This window comes from Phaseolus vulgaris, chromosome 4 (genome assembly GCF_000499845.2).
Source record: "Phaseolus vulgaris cultivar G19833 chromosome 4, P. vulgaris v2.0, whole genome shotgun sequence".
In the NCBI taxonomy this organism is placed as follows: Eukaryota; Viridiplantae; Streptophyta; class Magnoliopsida; order Fabales; family Fabaceae; genus Phaseolus; species Phaseolus vulgaris.
Window position 1 is genome coordinate 19,167,156 of NC_023756.2, and position 23,159 is coordinate 19,190,314.

Here is a 23,159-nt window from a genome sequence, read left to right on the forward strand (position 1 = left end):
CTTGCATAAGTTTAGACCCTTTAGGTGTAGGGATAGCGCAAGTTGCTAATATGTAATAGAATCTGAGCGTTGAAGTGTGGTGGTGAGGGTGATTGAAAGTCTTGTGTAAGGGATAGTTTAGGAATGGTGGATTATGTTTGAGGTATAGCTTCAAGTATAAGTTCATATATGGTTGTTGGAATGGATATTGACTATATTTGTTGGAGGTTGGATAGAAGGTATTGGTATAAACATTACATGTTGTGATGTAATTCCTAGTTGCATTTGTATGAGTTTTGTAATTTCTTGTGTTATGCGGTTTCTTGAAAGAAATATGAAAGGCGAATATGACACTTACTTGAAGTAGATGTTTAAAAAAGGTGAGGTCAATTTCTAAAGGTTTTTCAAACTACACATTCACAAGTACTAACTAAGAGGGAACAATGAGTGTGTTGAAAATTTGGCAGTATTTCTTTATCAAATTTAAGCTGAATTACAAGATGATTAACACTCTTATTTATTGTGCTAAGTTAATAAATTTACCCAAAAAACTCTCCAATCACATGGTGACAAATGTTCTTCTCTAATTGGAGCAATTCCTCTCCATTCCTATGAAGACAAGTGGCGTTTTGGCTTTGGATGAGAAGGTTTCCCATTGAGGTGTTGCTATGTGTAATGTGACATCTCTCATGCCTTGTCTAGCTAGTTGCACATGTTCTCCATGTCTTTTTGTCCAGCTAGCTGCACGTGTTTTCCATGTCACTTTCTAAGCCTAGATAGTCTAGGGTTGCATTGGGCCTAAGGAGAACCAATTATAACCCTAACTAGACCCTCCAATCTTTTTTACATCCTACCCTACTAGGTCTAATATATGCCAATGAAAATTGGCCCAAATACAAGTCTAACATAAAAGTCTACACTATTTTGTACAATTATTATACAAGGCTATGAAGAAGAAAAATATTCTTAATAGTGGATGCTTCCATCAAAGCTCTATATTTTTCAATCTTCTTAGCTTAAAATTATGGTAGCTTGATTGTCCTCCATCATACCCTCCCTCTTGAGAACGATCTGCCCTCAGGATCTGAATGATGATCAGGGGCTATAACCTTTATTTTTGTTTATTTTGCTTTTTTCCTCTAGGATCATGGTTCCAGTGAAACACAAAAATTATGAAAAATGCAAATGTTTGTAAAGAAAATATCAAAAGATAACCCTTTATTTTTGTAAGAATGTTTATGTGAAAAACTTGAGCCTTCTTTGAAAATATTTTTGTTCACTTTGTAAGGTCCATGCCTAAATTATGCAACTTCTTTACAGAGTGATGATTTTGAAATTTTTTCAAAGGTAATTTATTACCTTCCTCATAAGAGTGCAAAACCATGCATCTTGGAAGTCCCAACTCTAGAATATTCTTCTTTATTTCCTATCTTTTCATTTTTTTTTCTTTTTTTCAATTTTTCTTTAATTTTTATTTCGTGCTTTCTCACTTGTTGTGGTATGAGAGGAATTAAGATTATTTTTTTGCCTTGGTGAGTGAAAGATATGTTGTTGGTATAGCCATCATGCTTGATTTTATGATCATATTGTCATGACCTTCCAAGTATAATGTGCCTATGGGCCAATTTCTATAGGTATGACATCACACAACTTTTTCAAAATATTTTTCTATGGAAATAGGTACATTTACTTGTTCCTTTACTACTATTCCACCATCCTTATTAATCCATTCAAGTTTATAAGACTTTGAATAAGGTTTAGTAGTTAAAGCTAATTTTTCCATCAACCTAGAACTACATCAATTGCAACCAAAGCCACTACTCCTAATAAGTGAACAAATATTCTGAAAGATTTTACAGTGTGTGAAAAAGATTTTCTCGTTATGACTATTTTAGTTCAATTGGTTCGTTCCGAAGAAGCCTTCTCACTAATAAATCTCCCTTATAGGAGGAGTTTTCTCTTCAGTCACTAGAACTTCATCTTCACCAGGTGAACATATCAATCCATTATGGTTTCAATGTCCTGGTATTTTGAAACCATAATTCTCTTGTTAGAACACTCAGAAGCATAATGTCCTTTACCAAGATAATGAAAAAAATTGTATGTCTCTAGTTCTAATTTTCTTGGAGGAACTTTCTTTATTTTTATTTTTATCTTTTTTTCTATTCCTCCTTCCCTATTTTCCCCATGTGAACCTTCATACCTAAATTTAGAGGGGTAACCTGTAATGTGCTAAACGATCTATCATTCATTAGACTGAGACTGTAAGAGTTTTGATGACAACAAAACACTATAAGGTGTGTTATATGTATAACCAATCTCACTCATGCATAACATAAGAAAAACGATATATCAGACCATACATGAGACACAACATTATATGAAATACATAGATAAAAAGACACACTAGAAGTAAAGCTATAAACATAAATGTCAAATGAAATGAGTGTTTAAAAGAAAACTTCAAAAGCTCAAATCAGAAGATGATCTAGAAGGATGAAAAAGACCTTACCCGATTATGACTAGACTGTCTACAATATCAATCGAGAATGTCAAGATGAAGTCATCAGACGAACAATGTGCCCATGAGATTACAAAATGAAAATTAAAGAACAAAAAGATGATAAGTACAAAGTGGACTAGACGATGAACATATAAAGAAATATTCATGGTTAGCAAGACCAACATAATAAGTGACAGAAGAAGAGTCAAATGAATGGATCAGTCAAGGACTCTACTGAGACCAGAAGACAAAGTCTTCACCAACAAAATGAGAGCTAGACGAAACACTCAAAGACAAGCACCAAACAAAGAAAATAAACCAGTCAAAGTTTCTACAAAAGAAGTAGACGAAGTCTACAAAGAATTAAAATGGAACAAAAAGTCATAAACAACGTGTTAGACGAAGTCTGAACATTCAAGAGCTCAAGACAAATGCATCATATGATGATGCTAAACGTACTACGTTGCACACAATAAAAGAATAAGCTATACACAGACCAGACGATGATCAAATGAACATGACAAACAAAATATCTTGCGTTGAATGAACAAGTGAATGGGAAATTTTCATACTTAATCCTTTCACTTTTTTATATGTGAAAATTAAATGTTATAAACATGTTTTGTTTGTCATAAGTTATATAAATCATATTTGAATCAAAACGCAGTGCTTTAAATAAAACCTTGGAATGTTTTAAATGAATTTCAACGAATATATCTTGTGACTGAATATAACACCAATAGAAATAGATCTCCTATGCGCAGATCCTCTCGAGGACGGAAGGATCGCTAAATATAAAAAAGAACAATAAAAAGTGTGTTGAAAGTGGTTGTGGTGGCGATGATCAATAAAAAAACAGACAAAGAATTGGTTGCTTGAAGTTGGAAAAATAGGGATTAGGTTTCATCTGTTTCACTCTTACGTATTTTGATTAGCATGTTAACATTATGTTCTTTGATTGAAATTGATGCCCGTGTAAAAGTCATTTATATCGATTTCTCGCATATAAAATTCTTAAGAATGATCCCTAAATATCGATCCCTCGCATAATTATAAGAACAACTTAGAATCAAGCTCAGACGTTAATAGTAATTAACATCAAGTTTATTCCTAGCACTCAAATATGTTAAGTATTGTTGTTTAGGTCAGAACCCTACCGACACATAAAGACTTGGTTCGATCAAAGAAGTAGCCTTAACCGGTACACCCTATTGTCCCCCCTGACTACATTTTCCACAAGGAGTAATATCTGAATTGCTCCGACCGACAAGGGCTCGGTTGTGGAGGAGCCGGTAGAAGAAGACGGAGACGAAGATGAAGAAGAAGAAGATGAGGATGAGGAGGAAGACATGACTAACCTTTCAGAATGTAGGGTAAGCAACGCGCAAGAACGACTGAAGGTTTCAGATGTCGGAGCAAGTAGAAGCAGTGACTCGACATTGTAGGGAACCACTATTTACAGCCTTTGAGGGGCTTGGGAGACAAAACGTCACTTTCATCTCAACCATTAGATCTCAAAAGCTAAGTAATACACTTTTAAACATGACTCAACTCTCTAACCTGGCCCAATAAGAAAGGCCCATCATAATCATATAAATAGGCACAAAATCCAAGAACCAAGTATGTCATTATACAATACTCAGAATACCGAGTGCCGAATACTAAATCCGACTTGAGCGTCGGGGTGCCTTCATTCGAGTCTGAACTTTGCAAAGACCAAGAGGCAAGGGGAGACGAGGAGAGTGAAGAGCTTGCTTGGAGGGGAATAAAAGTTCAAACCAACCTACCGAGGAGGTAGAGGAGCAACTTGAATCGTTCTCTTGGTTCCATCCCCGTTCAAAAACACAACACAATCTCAATTTGTGGATGAGAGATCCAAACTTACTTAGCTTGGCCCATGAAAGACCAACTTAAGTTTCTCTCGATCCTTAAGTTGATGACAACACATCACTAATAATGACAACAACTTGTTCTCTATTTTTTCTATGGACTAAAATCCACAGACTCTCTCTAGCTTGCACTTGCGATGATGATCCACCTATGATACTGATCATATATCTGTGTGTCAATAATAATAATAATAATAAACAATTAATATTTTTAAATTAATAAATATATTATGATTGTGTATTCTATAATGTATTTTCAGATTCAAAAATACATTCCAAAATATACAGTATTATGCATTTCGAAATATATTTCCATATCCAAAAACCAAAAATAACACGTAACCAATGAGAAAAAACACACATAAAGACTTACCTTGAATGGACATGTTGGTGGCCAATATTTTTCTATCAAGACTTTTCCACTCACGAACGAAGGAAGAAAAATTAAAAAGGATGCAGCAGGGGAGTACAGCGGAGACGGAAGAAGAAGAGGTGGAGGAGAAGAAAAGTAAGTTTAATATAAATGCACGAAAGGGGTATTACGGTAATGGAGGTGCAGTTTAAATTTATGGGTTACAAATACAGAGCCCTAAATAACAACAATCAAATTACCTTTAGGGTATTTCTTCCTACACCCCTACATTCTATGCAATACCAGAATTATCCTTGATAATTTTTGATAATTCTGAAATAAGGGTTTTGTAAGCAAAATGTATTCCAGAATAAGGGTTTTGTAAGTAAAATATGTTTTCAAAATAAGAAATCTGGAAGGCAAAAAATCATTTCGAAATATCATTTCCAGAACACATATTTTTAGTTTCTGAAATGATAAATCCAGAGTTCATAAAATGTGTTCCGGAAAGTATGTTCCGGAAAGAGTAATCCATGTCATTTTTAAAATAGGTAAAATGATTTTTTCTGATAATGATGGGGTGCGGGAAGTTATTTGTTGGGGTGCAGGGAGAAATAGCCTTACCTTTACTTAGACAAGCGGATGCCCAAAGCCCACAATTTGGAGTTTGAAGAGAGAGCCCAAAACCAGAATTTAGCGACGATAAATAAAGTAAATAAATAAAAAATACTTAATTTTCTAACCTATTCAAATAAAACGGTTTACTTTTCATATGATCAAACTAATGGTTATAACCTATGTAGCACATATACGGATATGGACACTGACACGACACGGATACGGACACGGAGATACGTATAATCTCTAAAATGTAAGACATGGGTACACAAATCTATATATTATATAATTTTGAATTATATAAATTGAAAATAAATATTTATGTGCAAAAGTATGTTTCAGATTCTTTTGGGAGCAGGAAAATATTTTTCATGACTGGTTCAAAAGAATTTGTTCCTTATTTTTATAATCATAATAAAAATTTATACAATAAATTTGAGTTTTTAGAAAATTATTGTATTTATACATTTTAAAATCGTGTTAGAATCGTGCTAGAATTTTCAAAAATCCAACAAATATTTTTTGAATTGAAAACTTCACCGATAAGTGTCCTACGAGCATCGACACCGATACATGTATCTAACACGGATACACCTATTTAAGAGAAGTGTCCGAGCCTCATAGGTTATAATTTTTTTTTCTCATTTTAGCTAATAAATGCGTAATCTACTCCATCTATTGGTTTTTCATTATTTCCAACCAAATCAATTACTTTTAACCTAAATGGAACTGAAACATGCAAAAGAAAAAATTATCGTGTAATAGAATATGATCACGTCGAGGAGAAAAAAAAGCTTGATCAAATATAGATCATTCGTCATTTGTAGTATAAGATCTACGTTAACATAGATTAACAAAAATTGTTGTTTTCTCCTTTTTAACATAATCATATCTTAGAAAATGTAAATATAGAAGCATTGAGTTAAGAGAGTGTACTGCACTTAACATGAATATTTATTATTGGATATCAACATTACTTCATCACAATGATAAATTGTGTGCATTAATGTGGTGATTTGTATCAATGCATGTTCAACAACAAAAAAAATAGTTAAATTGGTTCATATGGATTTAATTAAATTAGTTTATTTATTTCAAGTCAAAACTAAACAAATAATAGGTTTTAATTTTTTAGATTTATCCATTTATACTTGAATTAGGTTGATTATTTGATTAATTACTTTTTATTTTTCACTACAATTTTTTTTTTATTAGAATGGGTCAAAAACGGACCCTAACCATGAAAAACCTACGCAAAATGGTATTTATCGTGGGCATAGCGTTAATGTGAATTTTGAAGCTAATGTAGTCGACGTAAAAGATATTGGCGGGTGCGACGACACATGGCGGGTGTTTTTTGCGTAGGTCAAGCGTGGGCTTAGCCTACAAGGAGTGACAAATTTATAAAAACCGTGGGTTTAACTAACGTTTCGCCCACGCAACGTCCACACATTTTTAAAGTAGTGTGAGTTTAGCCCACAAAAATGCCACACAATCTTTAAATAAGCGTGAATCTTTAACTAAGCGTGGACTAAGCCTTCTAGCCACAATTAAGCGTAGGCTAAACCTTCACATTGGCCACAAATTAGCGTGGACTTAGCCTTCAAAATATATTTTATATTATTTGTTTGAAGAAGTGTAGGCTTAGCCTACAAGTTTGGCACACAAAAGAAAACGTGAAATTTTTTCATTAAAGAATATTTTAAAATTATCTGATTATAATTAAAAATAAAAATATTTTTTTATTGAAATAAATCAATTTTAAAATTACATTCACTAATGTGAAATCAATTATAAAATTACTCTATTTCTCTCTTTTTTTATTGCATTTATCCTATTTTTTACTTGTTTATTTTTTTTAATATAATTATTAAAGATACAATTATTTTAGGAGAATATGATGAAGAAATGTTTTTCATCAATGTTTAAACTTGTCATTAACTTATTCTATAAAACTTTTAGGCTTGGCCTCAATTATATATAAGTTTGGCTTTTAATTTCAAATTTAAAACACCAATACGTTTATTAGGTAAAAAGAGCATAAAACTAATACTAAAAAAACTCAAATCAAAGTCAACGTAATCATGAAATATCGATGTTAATAGTTATTTTACATCTGACAAAGGTCATAATCATTAAAAAAAACATGTTTAGATACTAATGTAGTAATAATAATAATATTATTATTAATAATAATAAATAGTTGGATATAAAGGAATTAAAGTTTTAAATATTTTTAAAAATGGTAAATCTAGAGATTGAAATGAGATAATTGAAAAATATGATGGTCAGTAAAACATGTATTAAAATTTTTTAAAAACATATTTGCCATAGAAATTTCAATTTCACTGGAGAATGACAGAAGAAAAAAAAAACCGCATGCATACACAAAAAAATTCCTAAAATGAGGTAAAAAAAGGAGCGAGCCCATAAACAAAGAAAGTACAAACGATTATAGCTAACTCTCTTAGTTACCCATAACCATAGGCAATAAATCAACCAAACAAAATAAATGAGAGGTACATTTTTCCAAATTAAGTCCACAACAGTGAAACTCTAATGATCATTGTAAAATAAACATACAAAGCACTGCTTACTTCTTTTGATAATCTGTCAATTTGATAAACAGTATAAAAATCAATTTCATCCACTCGATCACCCCCAAAGACCTAGAAAACCAGTCTGCAAGCAAGTATAAGATAATGGAATTATAGTGCAGCAAAAAACCAACATTTATACAGCATAAAACCAGCAAAAAGCAGTACTAAAACTGCAGCAGCAAACCAGCATTTGCACAACATAAAAACCAGCAAAACCAACACCAAAATTGCAGCAGAAAACCATCATAATCCTAGCAGCTACTTCGTGATATCTAACTCCCCCTGCATAATCATAATCATAAGTTGAGCTATTAAAGCCTACCCTGCTTACAACAAATCAATATCTCCTACTATCTAATCACCCACCAAAGGAAAAGAAACTTCTACTTTTTGATTATTTTGTACATTAACAAACTTCATCAAGAGCAGTATGCGACATCAATGAAGGTAATTTCTCCAAAAGCAACTTTAGGGTGGTAATGAAACATAATCTAGTTAATAGAAGGAAAAACAAGTTATAGTACCATACATAGATATTGTTTTAAGAAAACTTACAAAATGATGAACTCAAGGCAGGGGTTGATCATCAAAGTTCCGAGCATAGTGATGGTGAACCTGACTTGTGCTTGTTGAGGTGTCACCCTATTGTCGCTCCATCATCATGGTTAACTTTTCCAAACCGAATGAGCTGTGGAATAATTCGCAATACAGTTGAAGATGGAATCGCAAATCCTACACCAGCCGATGTTCCTGCAATAGCAAGAAAAGAAAGGAAAAAACATGAAGCATGCAAAACTAATAAGAGCAACTAGAACTTGCAGCTTAAACATTCATTTCTCCATGCAAAGTAAAGTGAATGGATCAACAATGTAACGAAGGAAAAAGTGGTAGAATTTTTTTGACAAGTGAACCCAAAAGATTTTCTCAGCTATAATTTTCATACAATGCTTAGTAACGTGGTCCAATTCCTTCTGATTGTGATGGTTAAATAACTTGCCTGTCTGAGTAAATATTGCAGTATTAATCCCAATTAAGCTTCCTTTCGAATCAAGAAGGGGACCTCCACTGTAAGCATCATAGGAAAAGTAAAAAATGCAGCATTTGATGTAAACAACCAGTTAACACTCAATACCAATCATGAAAAAAACATTTTGACCAAGTGAACTGCACCAAGCTGAAGGAAGGGGATTATTCTAGCTCATATTCGGAAAGGAAGGGGATTGTTGTATTTGTAGATTTGTTAAGATCTTGTCATGTGTATGATACATGCATGCACAATTTTATTAACTATCTAAATGAGAGATTAATAAAAATATGTGATTTAGATAGTCATCAGTCTTGCGGCTCAATAGATTGCATATACATACAAACACGTCATGAGTACTATTTTAATTAACAAAGAAAGCAACTTTAAGCCACCATTATTTTAATGAACAAGTAACATGAATGAACCAAAGAAGAAGACAAACCTTTAGACTTTGAATGATTAATTAATCCTTTTGATGGAATAGATTATTATAAAAGTAAAACAGAAACTAACATACAGAAGACCTGACCTATTACTAGGAACCACAGCAACAATAAAAGGATATCTAACTTGGAAGCAAAATGTTATAAAGTGAAACAAAGATGTTAAGTATATTGCTTATGGAAATCATGCAATTGATTCACAGAAGAAATACATTCAGAAAGTAAAAAGGAGATCATGCCTTCAAGACAGCAAGATCCTTTAAATGGTCAGCTCCAATGAGTATTCCTTTAATGTTATACTCAGAAACACGAACCTGAAATGAAAACACAAAGTTTCATAGGCCAAATAAAATAAAATTGGCAAGATGCAAAATAAATAGGGATTTTGTTCTTTAACATACTATTATTCAGATAAGAACAAAAGTAACAACTAATGAGGAGTTTAAGTTGGGAAGTAAAGTGAGGAATCTAAATATTGATATATAAATGGTTGAGATCCGCCACTTTTCCTTCTTAAGTGAACACTGTTAAACTATAAGGGACATGGAACAGAGTTGTTCAATCCCTCAACAAGAAAAATAATCATTCCATGGAACAGAGCTGTTCAATCCCTTAACAATTGTTATGAACTTTCGTGTAGGAGCCTCATGGACCTAGAAATAGAGTAATCCTTCTTGTGACTAATGGTGAAAGCATTATGCAGACTCATCCATGACAGAACCTCCTAAACTATCACAATTTTTCTGAAAATTATTTCTCATTGATAATATTCTAATCAATTCTGCTGTTTGAAAATGCTACATAGTTATCACTAACAATTATTCCAATTGATAAAATATAAATAAAGAGATCCCTTAGGAATATAAGATCACATCTAACAATCATCCTAGTTAATAAAATAGGGAACTAAAAACTATAGATCTTATTAGGAAGGAAAAGATAGAGAGAAATAAATAAAGATTTAAAAAAAGATATATGATAATCTCAAGTAGTGGAACATGGTGAGCACTAAATGCATCATATCTAGTTACGATTTAGATACTAAACATGGCATGTCACAACAAAGAGCTTTTGTTTGATGTGATACAGAAGCAAATGCAAGAGACATAAGGATTCTTGCACGTGAAACACTAATCTCCAACCCCGCATTCCAACCTGAAATTAGATGTTTGGGACAGAATAATGTTGAATAAATTAAGTGTAGTAAAACTCAAAGAAGTTCCTCAACATTTTAATTGCTTTGGATTAATTAATCTTCATTTTTTAAGTAACTAAATCATCTTTATTCAGTATTTTTCGCTGGAATTTTCAACACACACCAGCAAGCAAAATACATGTAGCAGGGAGCAATACAGTGTTGTATGCTTGGAGAATCCACCACCTTATTCCAGTCACCAAAACAATTTCTAGAGAAGAATACCACTTTTATGTAAGAGACTTTGTTAGAATCCTTGAATTGATGTCTATATTGTTTCGAACACCCCATGTACTTATCACCTGAGTTAGTGCGTATCAAAATGGAACATTTAGATTAACAAAGTTACAAGATAATAGGAAAAAAGGTATTTGCTTCATGACCGTAAAAGGGGAAATCAAAAACTCTTTGTTGTTAGTACAAATACAAGAATTTACCACATCTATTGTGCAGTGAACACCGTACACATACATTTCATCTTTTGGATTGTCAAATAAATTTTCTATTTTCCAGATTGACAGGCTAAAAGAAACATAAGCCATTGTACAACAACATTAAGTAGTTTCCGCCATTGATCAACTAAAGCTCTAACAACTATCGGTAGAAAAAAAAATCAAACAACTATCGTTAATCCATTAGAATCCCTAAATAAAGAGAATCTAACACATCCGCAAACACAATCCAAAAGAATTTCAAAAACAAAGAAAGGAAGAAAGGAACCTAGGGTTTCACGGTCGAATCTCACACGGCGGTCGCTGTTGAGTATGACGGTTGGTGCATCAATCGCTCAAGCTCAGTCGAAAATGCTCTCAGTCGAAATGAGTTCACGCACCAAAAATGAGTTCACGCACCAAAAAGGAACATAAATGAGTTTTCAAATAAATGAATTATTTTCAAATAAATGAGTTTTATTTAATTTTAAAATGCATTAGCGTGGGCTTAACCTTCAAAACTTTAAATAGTCATAGCGGGGGCTTAACCTTCAAAACTGTAAGTAGAAAGGCGTGGACTTAACCTTCAAAAATTTAAAATTTTTTTATTATTATTTTTTTATTTTTTTTTTAAAAGTTCGTGTGGGTATAACCCACGCTTTTTCCCCACTTTATTTTATTTTCTTTAATTGTGGAGGCGTAGCTGACACTATTTAGTGTCACAAGTGTCACCCTCGCTTTTCTTTGCAGCTAAATGTACTTTTTTGTGTAGTGTTTTAAATTAATACGTTTTTAACAAATTTAATTTAATTTATTAATTTTATATTATTTATTTAGTGTTACTATAGGTATCAAAAGGAATTGGAATTCATTTACTGTACAAATTGGATTGGATTAAAATATAATTTTTTATTTATTATGGGTCAAAATTAACCTAACTTACTTAATTGGAGAGTCTAATGGGTTTGATAAGATGAGTTATGTGATTCACTTATTTTTATATTAAAATTAATAATTATGATTTGAAAATAAAAAGTTATATAAACTTTAACCAAACATATATTACTATTCCTTTTGTTAAATAACTTCCCAGCATATAAAATGTTCTCAAATTCAATTTTTACTAAGAGAATATAAATTCAGACAAAAACTTAATAAGAACAAATAAAGGAAATACAATAGGATCTCACAACCTTATAATTCAATTCTTTCACATAAAATTTGTTATAATAAACTAAATGGTCACAAATAGAATTGCTCACAATAATCATTGACTTGATTAGAAGATGATAAGGAGGAAGACAAAGGATGATGGAGATAGCTCAAAAGTTGGAAGAAGAAAAATTTCATGACCTTGATGACTTGTGCAATAAGAATTCATGATTTGTGCAATAAGAATCCTCTCAAAACTTTGTTATGTTTTGTGTTTTATAAGAAAGAAAAACGTTGTAAACTATTTATATTTGACACAAAAAGACAAATTTGTTAAGTGAATCCCAATCTATTGAGCGGATCACTAAAAACATTAGAATGTTGTCTTAAATTTGTTGAAGGTGATGGAACGTCCTTAATCAAAATACCAACCATTAGAGCATAGAAGAATACAATAAAAGTGATAATTAGCTGACCTCAGCAAGATCGAGTGAGACTCAGCTGACCTCAACAAGACCAAACTTTTAAAATCTTGGGATACACTTTAGAATGTGCAAATGTATAGAGTAGATTAGGATTTTCTTGGTCTTGTATTTGCCAAATAAATTGAGCCTTATAGTTAGGCAAAATAGAATAAGTTTTTGGGCTTGTATTTTAGGGTTGGAATTAGGGTTTCTTAACCTAACTAAGGTTTCAATTGGGCCTTCCATTAGCCCAAGAGAAACCCTAGACCGGTCATTGAACCTTCACACCTCAATCATGTACCTTCACACCTCAATCATGTGGAAGATTGATCCTTTAATGTCAAGTTTGAATGCTCTTCAAACTTGATTTTTTCCACCTATTTTCTCCTTTGCTTGGTCAAGTTTCTATACTATAAATAAGTGTGTTAGGTCATTGTTGTTAGAATTGTAGACCTAAAACAAGAGGGGGGTGAATTTTTTTTAAGCGTTTTTCGTAAACCTCAAAGGTATGGAGAAAGCCAATGAAGAACCAAAGCAAGAGGAATGAAAATGCTCAAGTTACAAAACTGTTTTAGTTGATTTTTCATAAAATCAGTCGGTTGTTTTTGCGATTCAACCGGTTGTTTTTATCATCAGTTTATATAAACAACTTAAAACAAATATAATTGAGATTAGGGAAAGAGAGAATCACATAAACAGATTTATATTGGTTCACTTTTACACCAAGAACTACATCCAGTCCCCAGAAACCACTGGGTATTCCACTATGTAATCAACCACAAATTACAACCGCACACACACCAAAGAAGTGATCTTGAACCCCTCAAGAACACACACTTCCTTTGACAATACAACACACCACAAATTAGAACAACCTTTGACTTTGTGAATCACAGTTCTTTACAGAAATACAGATCAAGAGAGAATAAGGAATGATCACACCTGATACAGTTTGAATCACTAAAGATTACACAATAGTCATATTCCACTCTTAGCAAGTTCAATCAAAGCTTGATGTAAATCTAGGAGAAAAACTGATTTCAAAAGATTAATCTCAGATCATTGCATCCAGGAGCGTAAAACTAACTATATAAAACTCCAAAAGGCAGTTAAAACCATTTAATTAAGGAGCCAAATCAGTTTTGAATGAATTAAAATAGATTTACCAAACTTAATAGATTCTGTTAAGAATTTTCAAAAAACAACCGGTTGAATCGTCGAAACAACTGGTTGAATTGTCGAAACAACCGATTGAATTGGTTTGACAGCAAGTCAACCAATTTCAAGCTTTATCAAAAATCTATTTAAAAACCACTAAGTGTCAAATAACTTGAAATGATAAAACAACTGGTTGTTTTTCCACTTCTTTGCAAAACACTTTTTTTTTTTCAAAAGGAGTTGATTTAAACAAACTTTGAATCCTAACTAAGAGTGAATTTACAAATTCAAACTACTCAAAACTCACACACACAAGCTATATCCAACCTTCTAGCAATCCATATAAATTTGGAGACATCAAAGCTCTTGTTCAACAATTGTAATTTTGAGCTTGAATGAGTATTGTTATATTGTCCAAAATTTAGTCATACATCTTGTTCTTGAGCTCTCACTAGGATAGTCTCCTAAGTATCTAACCCTAGACTCCTTCCTAGTGAGTTGACCTCACCTATCACTTAGCTTCTTATCCTAATTTCACTTCAAACACGAAACTTTCTCCTTTGTTTATCATTGCTACCATGTCATGTATATTCCAATTCTCTATCCAAAGAAAAAAAATACAAATCATGCAAGAAGAAAAAGACTATAAAAGGAGATCCCAGACTACTTATGAAGTCACATTGAAAACAAACTCATAATAAAAAAAACTTTTTTGAGTGAGTATTTGATTTTAAATAATTGAATTTCACTTATCGAATTTGAAAAGATTAAAAGTGACTAAACAAAAAGTAAATTGAATCTCGCTAAAATAATATTAAAATTGTTTTACTTATTATTACGAAGTGAACTTTAAGCCTAACTCAACCCCATAAAATCAGCTCATGAGGTGAGGTTTGCACCCACTTATATACAATGAAATGTCCTAATCTCTAGTCGATATGAGATCTCCAACACACCCCCCTAACAAACACTCGCTAGGATAGACTCAAAATAGCTCTGATACCAAATTACGAAGTGGACTTTAAGCCTAACTCAACCCCATAAAACCGGCTCATGAGGTTGAGGTTTGCACCCACTTATATACTATGAAAAAACCTAATCTCTAGTCGATGTGAGATCTCCAACACTTATTCCTAATATTATCATATAATTTTTTAAAAATATAAAATATAAAATCAAACAAATATAATAATTTTAAATGGATATTTTTCTACTCTAGCATGCGATAAAATTGATTTGATTTTCTTAAGGTGTATTTTTTGTATTCCACTTAACACCTTAGTTCATGAGATTAATGTATTTGGATTAAACCTATTTCATTTTTCTTTAACCATGATTATGAATGAAACCCAATAAAAGAGATTAACATTTTACAACACAATAACCAAACCTTTAAATTTTATTAAAAAGATGCGTCTACCCATTATACACATAATTTGTTCATATAAAGAACATTACCAAGATTCTATGGTACCCTTTGTCATCTTGTTCTTTGATCTGTGAATCTAGAATTATTGGATTCCATGGCAACCCCACAACTCCAATGGTTTTTGCTTCCAATTCAAAATACAATGTACACTCAATAGATAGTTCTGAAAGGGGTGTCACCATCACACAAAATTTCTAATATTTCAAACGAACATTCACCACCCCACGTCACTCACATTGACAATGAAGCAATGAACAAGTGTGCCATTGATGATCGTCCACAAAGGCAACTAGAGAGAGTGATTGTTCCAAGTGGGTCATACCTCAATTAATCTTGTTTTGTTTGGATGGGTGGCTCATTCAATCTTTCATTTTCTTTCATCTTCACGTTTTGTGACTTCATGCATATTACAAATATCTTCATGTGGGTGGAGAATTCATGTCAGTTTTCTCTTTAGGTTTATGTGGGTTTTTCTTTTTCACCCGAAACGTAAGCAGAATGAAGAAGCAACTACTTGACAATAACGGGTAACCCCTCCATTGACTACTTACTTTTTTTAGACATAGATGGAACTAAAAATAGAACATGAAGCTACTACCCTCTTATTGTACTTAAGATTCTTTCATGTTCACAATTTCATGATATTTGAACTTGGATAATTATTAGTTAGTTTCACAAAGATTGTAATTAAGAGAGAAATTTGTGCTGAAACCAAGAGAAAAGATGAGGTCACTAATCACATATTGGCCTCTCATATTTGAGTTGGAAAATGAAATATGTGTGTGGGTTCTCACTTTTTGTATTTTTTTTAAAAAATTGATCTTCTTTTATTTGTCAATAGATATACTTATCTACTTTCAAGATGTTGAAACTTGAAGTATATTTAGATTGTTAGAAATATTAATTACTAAATCTAATAGTAGTTTAGTATAAATGATATAATTTGTTAAGTTCGAAAAGTCAATAATTAAATATTTATTAGTAAAAATCCAATAATATATATATTAAATGAAATATTAACTTAATTTTTCTTCTATTCACAATTATTTTGTTTTTAAGCTTTTATTGACTTTTTGAGCATGTAGAATATTTGGTAGATAGAACAATCTAATTGGAGTTCATCTTAAAAAAAACTACAAACTCTCTCAAAAAGAAACTTTGTTCTTTCTACACATTTTTTTAGGATGTTTCACCTCAAATAAAAACAATAAGTATTTTAAATATCAAATTTTAAAATATTAATTCTGAAATGAAAAGAGATAGATGAATATCAATAATTAGTGGCTTAACAGTACAAGAAAATCATGAAATATAAATCAATTTTTAAAAACTAAAAATAATTAGTTGTTATAGTGACTAAATTAGAGACCATTTTAGAGATTAAAAAAAATGATTTCTAAATTAGTTTATATTATTGTTAAATAGTTTTTAAGTTGGTGTCTAATTAGCAATCAAGGTTTTTGCTACCAATTATTTAGATTCTAAATTTGGTAGCAAAAACCTTGGTTGCTAATTAGACACCAATTTAAAAACCATTTAACAATAATAGAAACTAATTTAGAAATATTTTTTTTTAATCTTTAAAATGGTTTTTAATTTAGTGAATATACCAACTAATTATTTTTTGTTTCTAAAATGTTATTTTTATTTTATATTTTGTTATTGTGTATATGACTTGTTTTCTTAGTTGATTTTTCATGTCAAAGCTTATTGCCTGTCTTAGAATTACCTTATAATACAAACAAAAGACACAAGAAAATTTAAAAAGTATAAAACAAGTTGGATACGAAAAGGTAGGAAATTAAAACAGCTTGCTTATAGAATGTGTGGCACTTGGTAAAATATGTGGAGCCACGATCTTCACACCATTAAATCTCATTACTTGATCATAAAATATTTAAAGAAAACATGACAACAATTTTTTTTACTGTGAATCAGTATTCCATTAAAAAACAGTGACTTATTTGGTGTACTCATTTTCAAATAAAGAGATGGAAACATGGTATACAGAAAACGAAAGATATTATGTGTGATGTAGTAAAATAAATAAATAGAAAGAAAGATAGAAAGTTTTAGTGATTTATTCCTTCAATCTTTGAGATTTCTTATTTAATTTCACTATTTTAAAAAAATCTCAACTACCTATTTTTATTAAAAATGATTTAATATTTTTTTTTGTAACCACATGCACTTGTTTAATGTTACACAACCACAAACTTAAAAACTCAATGTTGCTTGGCACACAAAATTATTCATTTGATTTTTTTTATTTACTAATTTTGATAAATTATTTGAATTAGAGAATAATTAATCTTAATATGTAAATTAGAGGCTTACTATTAAGAAGTTAGTTTAAATCTAATTTAACCTTATAAAAATCGATTTGTAAGATCATGATTGTCCTCACTTATATACAATACTAATACTAATACGTTGACCCGTGTAACGCACGAGAATTTTTTCAATATTTTATATGTAAATATTAATATTAAAATTAATAATTTTATTTATTTATATATATATAAATAAATTATAAAGTTGATAAAATGAAATTAAATATAGTGCAATAGCATAAGTTTACATACTTTTAGTATATTAATAAATTTAATATAACATAACACATAAATAAGTAAAAATTAATGAATAAATTTTTGCCATAATAAATACATTACAATACAATACAATAATTTGAACAAATACATTATATAAACAATTATCTAATACTATGTTCCCATAACGTATTTATGGTGAAAATAAAGTCCTCTTCACCAACCTCATGCTATCTTCATGCTATAATTTAATCTGCAAAAAACCTCTCAGAAAAATTATTACAATTAAAAAAAAATATTTCATTATATTATACCGAGTACAATTATTGCAAAAAACTATCAGTAAATGTGTGTTTCTTCGAGAAACACATTGTAGGCAAAATCATATTAAATTATGAAGTAACCTTTTATGATATAAATTAAATTAAAATGTAATATAATACAAATAAAACATGATGAAATATAAATACAATGTAACACTATTTATATAAATAACTAAAGATCTTAAAAATCATACAACAATAATAAACATATATTCATCATCAGGTTTCTAGATAAAAACGACAACCATTAATACTTCAATGACTAATTAATAATAAACAATATACAAAGAATAAAATGAATATAAGCATTCTATAATGTTAACACAAAATATATAAAATAAAAAATATGATCAAAGATTTTTATGACTTTAATATACTGACAATTGTTATAGCGTTAAGCATATGTAATAATGTCAACCTATTATAAATATACCAGATAATGAAACAAAATTGTACTAATTTATGTATTCACATTGCAAGAAATGCATGAACAAATAGAATATGAATACTACTAAACAGAAACACATAGTGAATATAATATAAACATAAAGAGTACCTAACTGTTCAGGTTTCCAAAAAAGTCCAAGCAGAAAAATAAATATGTCTAAGCTTTCTTAATCACGGGTAACTATTATCCTAATCGAATAATAAAAGAAATTATGCAGGATAACTTAAACTGTGAATAGAAGTAGGTAACAAAACCCTGATATGAGAAGAAGGATTTCTAGTATCATATTCAAAGATAATCTTGTCTTATTTACGAAAAGAATGAAGACGACAGAAATTCTTCCACCCTTTGTCAAGTTTAATCCATCTAGAAGGAAACTTCCCTTTCAACACCTTGCATTCCACATCCATTAGTAGACCATGCAGAGTAACCTTATTGAATCTCCCTTATCGAATATATTGTGAACTGAGTTAAAAACTCTGATAATATATTAAGAACTGAGTTAAAAACTAACTCATTATCTCAAAACCAACTTATTTATTGTAAATTCACCATATCTTCCAAAACTTACATATTTTTTTAGTTTTCACGGAGGGATTTGGTTTCAACACTTATTTTTCTAATTCTTTTTTAAGTTTTCTTTCATTTTTAGTGTATATTAACTTTTTTTTTAATTAAACTTGATGATTGTAACGTCAACATTATAATATGATGACATCATTATATAATGCGTCAAATTAACTCAATAGTAATGATACTATAAATAAAGTGCGATCTCAACATGTGATATTTATAAAGATTAAAATAAAAAAATATCTTATTTGTGGGAACTATTATATAAAAGTTAAATTTTTTGTTATATTTTAGAAGGGCAAATGCTTAATTACATTACAAGAAAATCATGAAATAGAAATTATGTTTTGAGATAAAAAATAATTAGTTGCTATAATGACTAAATTAGAGATATTTTAGAGACTAAAAAAAGTTTTGATTTTTAAATTAGTTTCTATTATTGTTAAATGGTTTCTAGATTGGTATTTAATTATCTATCAAAGTTTTAACTACCAATTATTTAGATTCTAAATTTGGTAGCAAAAACCTTGATAACTAATTCGATACCAATTTAGAAACCTTTTAACAATAATAGAAACTAATTTAGAAACCAAAAGTTTTTTTAGTTTCTAAAATGCTCTCTAATTTAGTCACTATAACAACTAATTATTTTTTGTCTTTAAAATTAGTTTTTATTTCATGATTTTATTGTAGGGTTACTGGGAGAAATTGTATATTAGAATAATCATTTATAATTAGTTCAATTTTTTTTATGATGGACGATTAGACCTGTCAATTTGGCCTATGGAAACAAATATGTAAGGCTAAAAGTTAATATAAGAAAATAATAAGATTAAAATGTTAATAAAAGTCTCATGGGCAAGATTAATCCATGTGCTATTTTTTAAAGTAAAAAATATTTAAAAATGAAAATGATAAAAAAATACTTAATTTTTTTTTATACACTTAAAAAGCATTTACTCAATTTAAATTAAACTCACTATGATCAATGTTGGGTCGAACTTAAGTCAAGTTAGGTCATGATGACATCATGTGAAATTGGTCGAGATGGGTTCTAGTCAACTCGAGTATAGGACAGGCTGATTTAGGTATGACCTAATTCATGTCGAGTTGCACCAAGCACGAGTTAGGAAGAGTTAGGTCGAACTAAGTCCAGGTTGGGTTTCGACCTTTTGTTGTTCAATGTTCATGCATTCATTAAGGGTGTTTATCGGGGTGGGAATTGTTTGCTGGATAACTGTTTCATGTTTATTTATTCGTTTGCAGCTTACCAACGTTGAGAACAAGTCGGCCCGGGATTTGTCCTGTCGGCGCATGTGTTACAAGCTAGAATTCTTGAAACCGAAAATCAATTCGACAACTTGGTGGTAGTACTTTAGAAGCAAGAGGTCTTTTACTTGAAACTCATCATTGATGTGGCCTACTAGAAGTTGGGAATCACTCTTGAAACAAACTTTTTGTGCTTCCATATCCTTGACTATATGAGGGCATCATATTCGGTATGATTATTGGACGTTTTAAAGTCAAAGTGCAAGGTTTGATCAATTAAGAGGTTCCCTGGTCCTTCCAACAAGATCTTGGTGTCGCTACCTACTTTCTTGGACGATCCGTCAACATACAACGTCCCCTCTGCTTCCAGTCGGGTATTGTCTTATAATTCTGCCACGAAGTCCCCCAAGCATTGAGACTTGATCGACCCTCTCGGATCATACTTCATTCTAAACTAAAGCATCAACCGACTAGACTATTATTCGTCCTACCAACCAAGGCTTCCAAACCACCTTGTATATTGCGCAATTAGTTCAAACAATGATATCGTGGCTCTAGAAGTGTAGTCTAAGTCTTCGGGATGCATGGATGAGGGCTAATATCACCTTCTTTATTAGCTGATTTCTCGTCTTGACATCTTCTAACACTCGGCTAATGAAATAATTTGGTTTTTTCTTGTTCATTCCTTGAATGAGGGTGATATTAAATTTTTTGGGAGACATTGTGAGAAAGAAGAATAAAGGTTGTCCTGATGTAGGCTTGCTGAGGATAGGGGGTGTTGAAAGGAGGCTTTTAAGGTTGAGAAAGCCCTTTTCAAAACGTCTTGGTTTTCTTCATAAATTTCAAGATAGGTTTTATTTTTTCATCTAGCCTCGTCATGAATCGAGCCAGAGATGTAAATCGAATCACCAATCATTGCACCTTCTTAAGGTTTTGGGGATTCCACATGGTTACCAACACTTTGCACTTGTTGGGGTTGGCCCCTAATCCCTGGTGAGTTAGCATGATACTAAGGAACTTTACCCCTTGAGCACTGAAAACATACTTCTCAAGATTGAGTCTCATATTGTACTTTCGTAATTGGTTGAAGATTTCACCTAAGTCAGTCTCATGTTACTTAATGGTTTCGAATTTTACAACCATGTCGTCAGTGTAAACTTCCACGATTTTTTCTATAAATTCTCGAAATACATTATTCATTAACCTCTGATAAGTGACTCTCACATTTGTTAGGCTAAAAAGCATGACCTCGTAGCAAAAGTTGGTTGCTTTTGTAAAGAAGGTTGTTTTCTCCTTATCCTCGATGTACACCATAATTTTGTTATATTCAAAGTAGGCATCTACTCAACATGTTATGTCCATCAGCTCATTCACCAGCCAGTTAATGCTCGACACATGGTAAGCATCTTCGGAACAAACTTTATTGTGGTTGGTGTAATCGACGTACATATGCCATTGTCCATTATTTTTCTTCACAAGGACCATGTTCGCCAAGGTGGTATACTAAACTTCTTGGATGAAATCGACTTGTAATAACTTCTTGGTTTCCTGTTCTATAAGAACGACGTGGTGTCTTTACATACGGTTAGCTTGTGTGTCTGTTCCTGATGTCAGTCGTTGTCTAGGAAAATAGGTCATGATTCTTCAACAATGTTTTCTTTAGCATCCCCTCTCGGCTTTTGCCAAGTTTTCCACCAAATGAGTGTTTTGACCCTCAATCCCTATTTGCCATGGGACTGTCTCCTCTCCAGGTTCCATTCTCTTGTCATTGTTGAGGTGAGAGTCGAGGTTTGTTACAACGACTTTGTTCATATCGACATATCGTCAGTCTTGGTCAAGTATACTGTGAGGAAAAATCTTTAGGCTGTCCGTGTAACATTCTCGTGTCGTTCTTTGATCCAAATGTATGGTTATAATGTCCCCCCGCTTAGAAGGGAACTTCATGGCACAATGCAAAGTTGATATGATCGCCCTTAATTTGTTTAGTGATGGTCTTCCGAGAATAATGTTGTATGAAGTGTTGGTGTCTATGATAATGTATTGTATCTTAATGGTTTTGTAGTCTTGACTATGATGACTATTTTACGACAAGTGTACCATGTCAAAAGTAATAATTTGTCCCTAAGGGCGAATATCGAACCCATAATGAATAGTTGAATTCTAAAGTAAAATATTCACTAAATATAAAACAATAATTAAAGTTTGTTGGATGTTAGTTGTATGTGAGATTGCGAGAATTGTAAATAAACCAAAGTAAGGAGTTGGTTGATTGAATTGGGAAAATTGAGATTGGAGTTCATCATTCTCATTCTTTTGTATTTTGAAAAGCATAATAATATTCTATCTTTGATTGATATTGATGCCTATATAAAATTCATTCATATAGATTTCTCGCATATAAAATTATTAAGATAGTCTCCTAAATATCGATTCCTCGCATATTTATAAAAACTCTTTATCTTACGAGCAGGTGTTGATAACAATTAACATTTCAAATCTATTCCTAGCATTCAAATATGTTAAGCATTATCATTTAGGTAAAATGCTTAAAAGTATTTCTCAGTCAAATATAAGGATCAAAATCATGATAAATCAAGCATTGAGAATAAAATGACAATACCAATCATCAATCAAGAACAAAATATTATATTTAAATATCACATCAATACATAAGAGTTTGGAGAGAAAGAGAAATACTATGTAATGTAATATGTAATGTAAAGGATATGGAGAGAAAGAGAAATACACAAGATATTT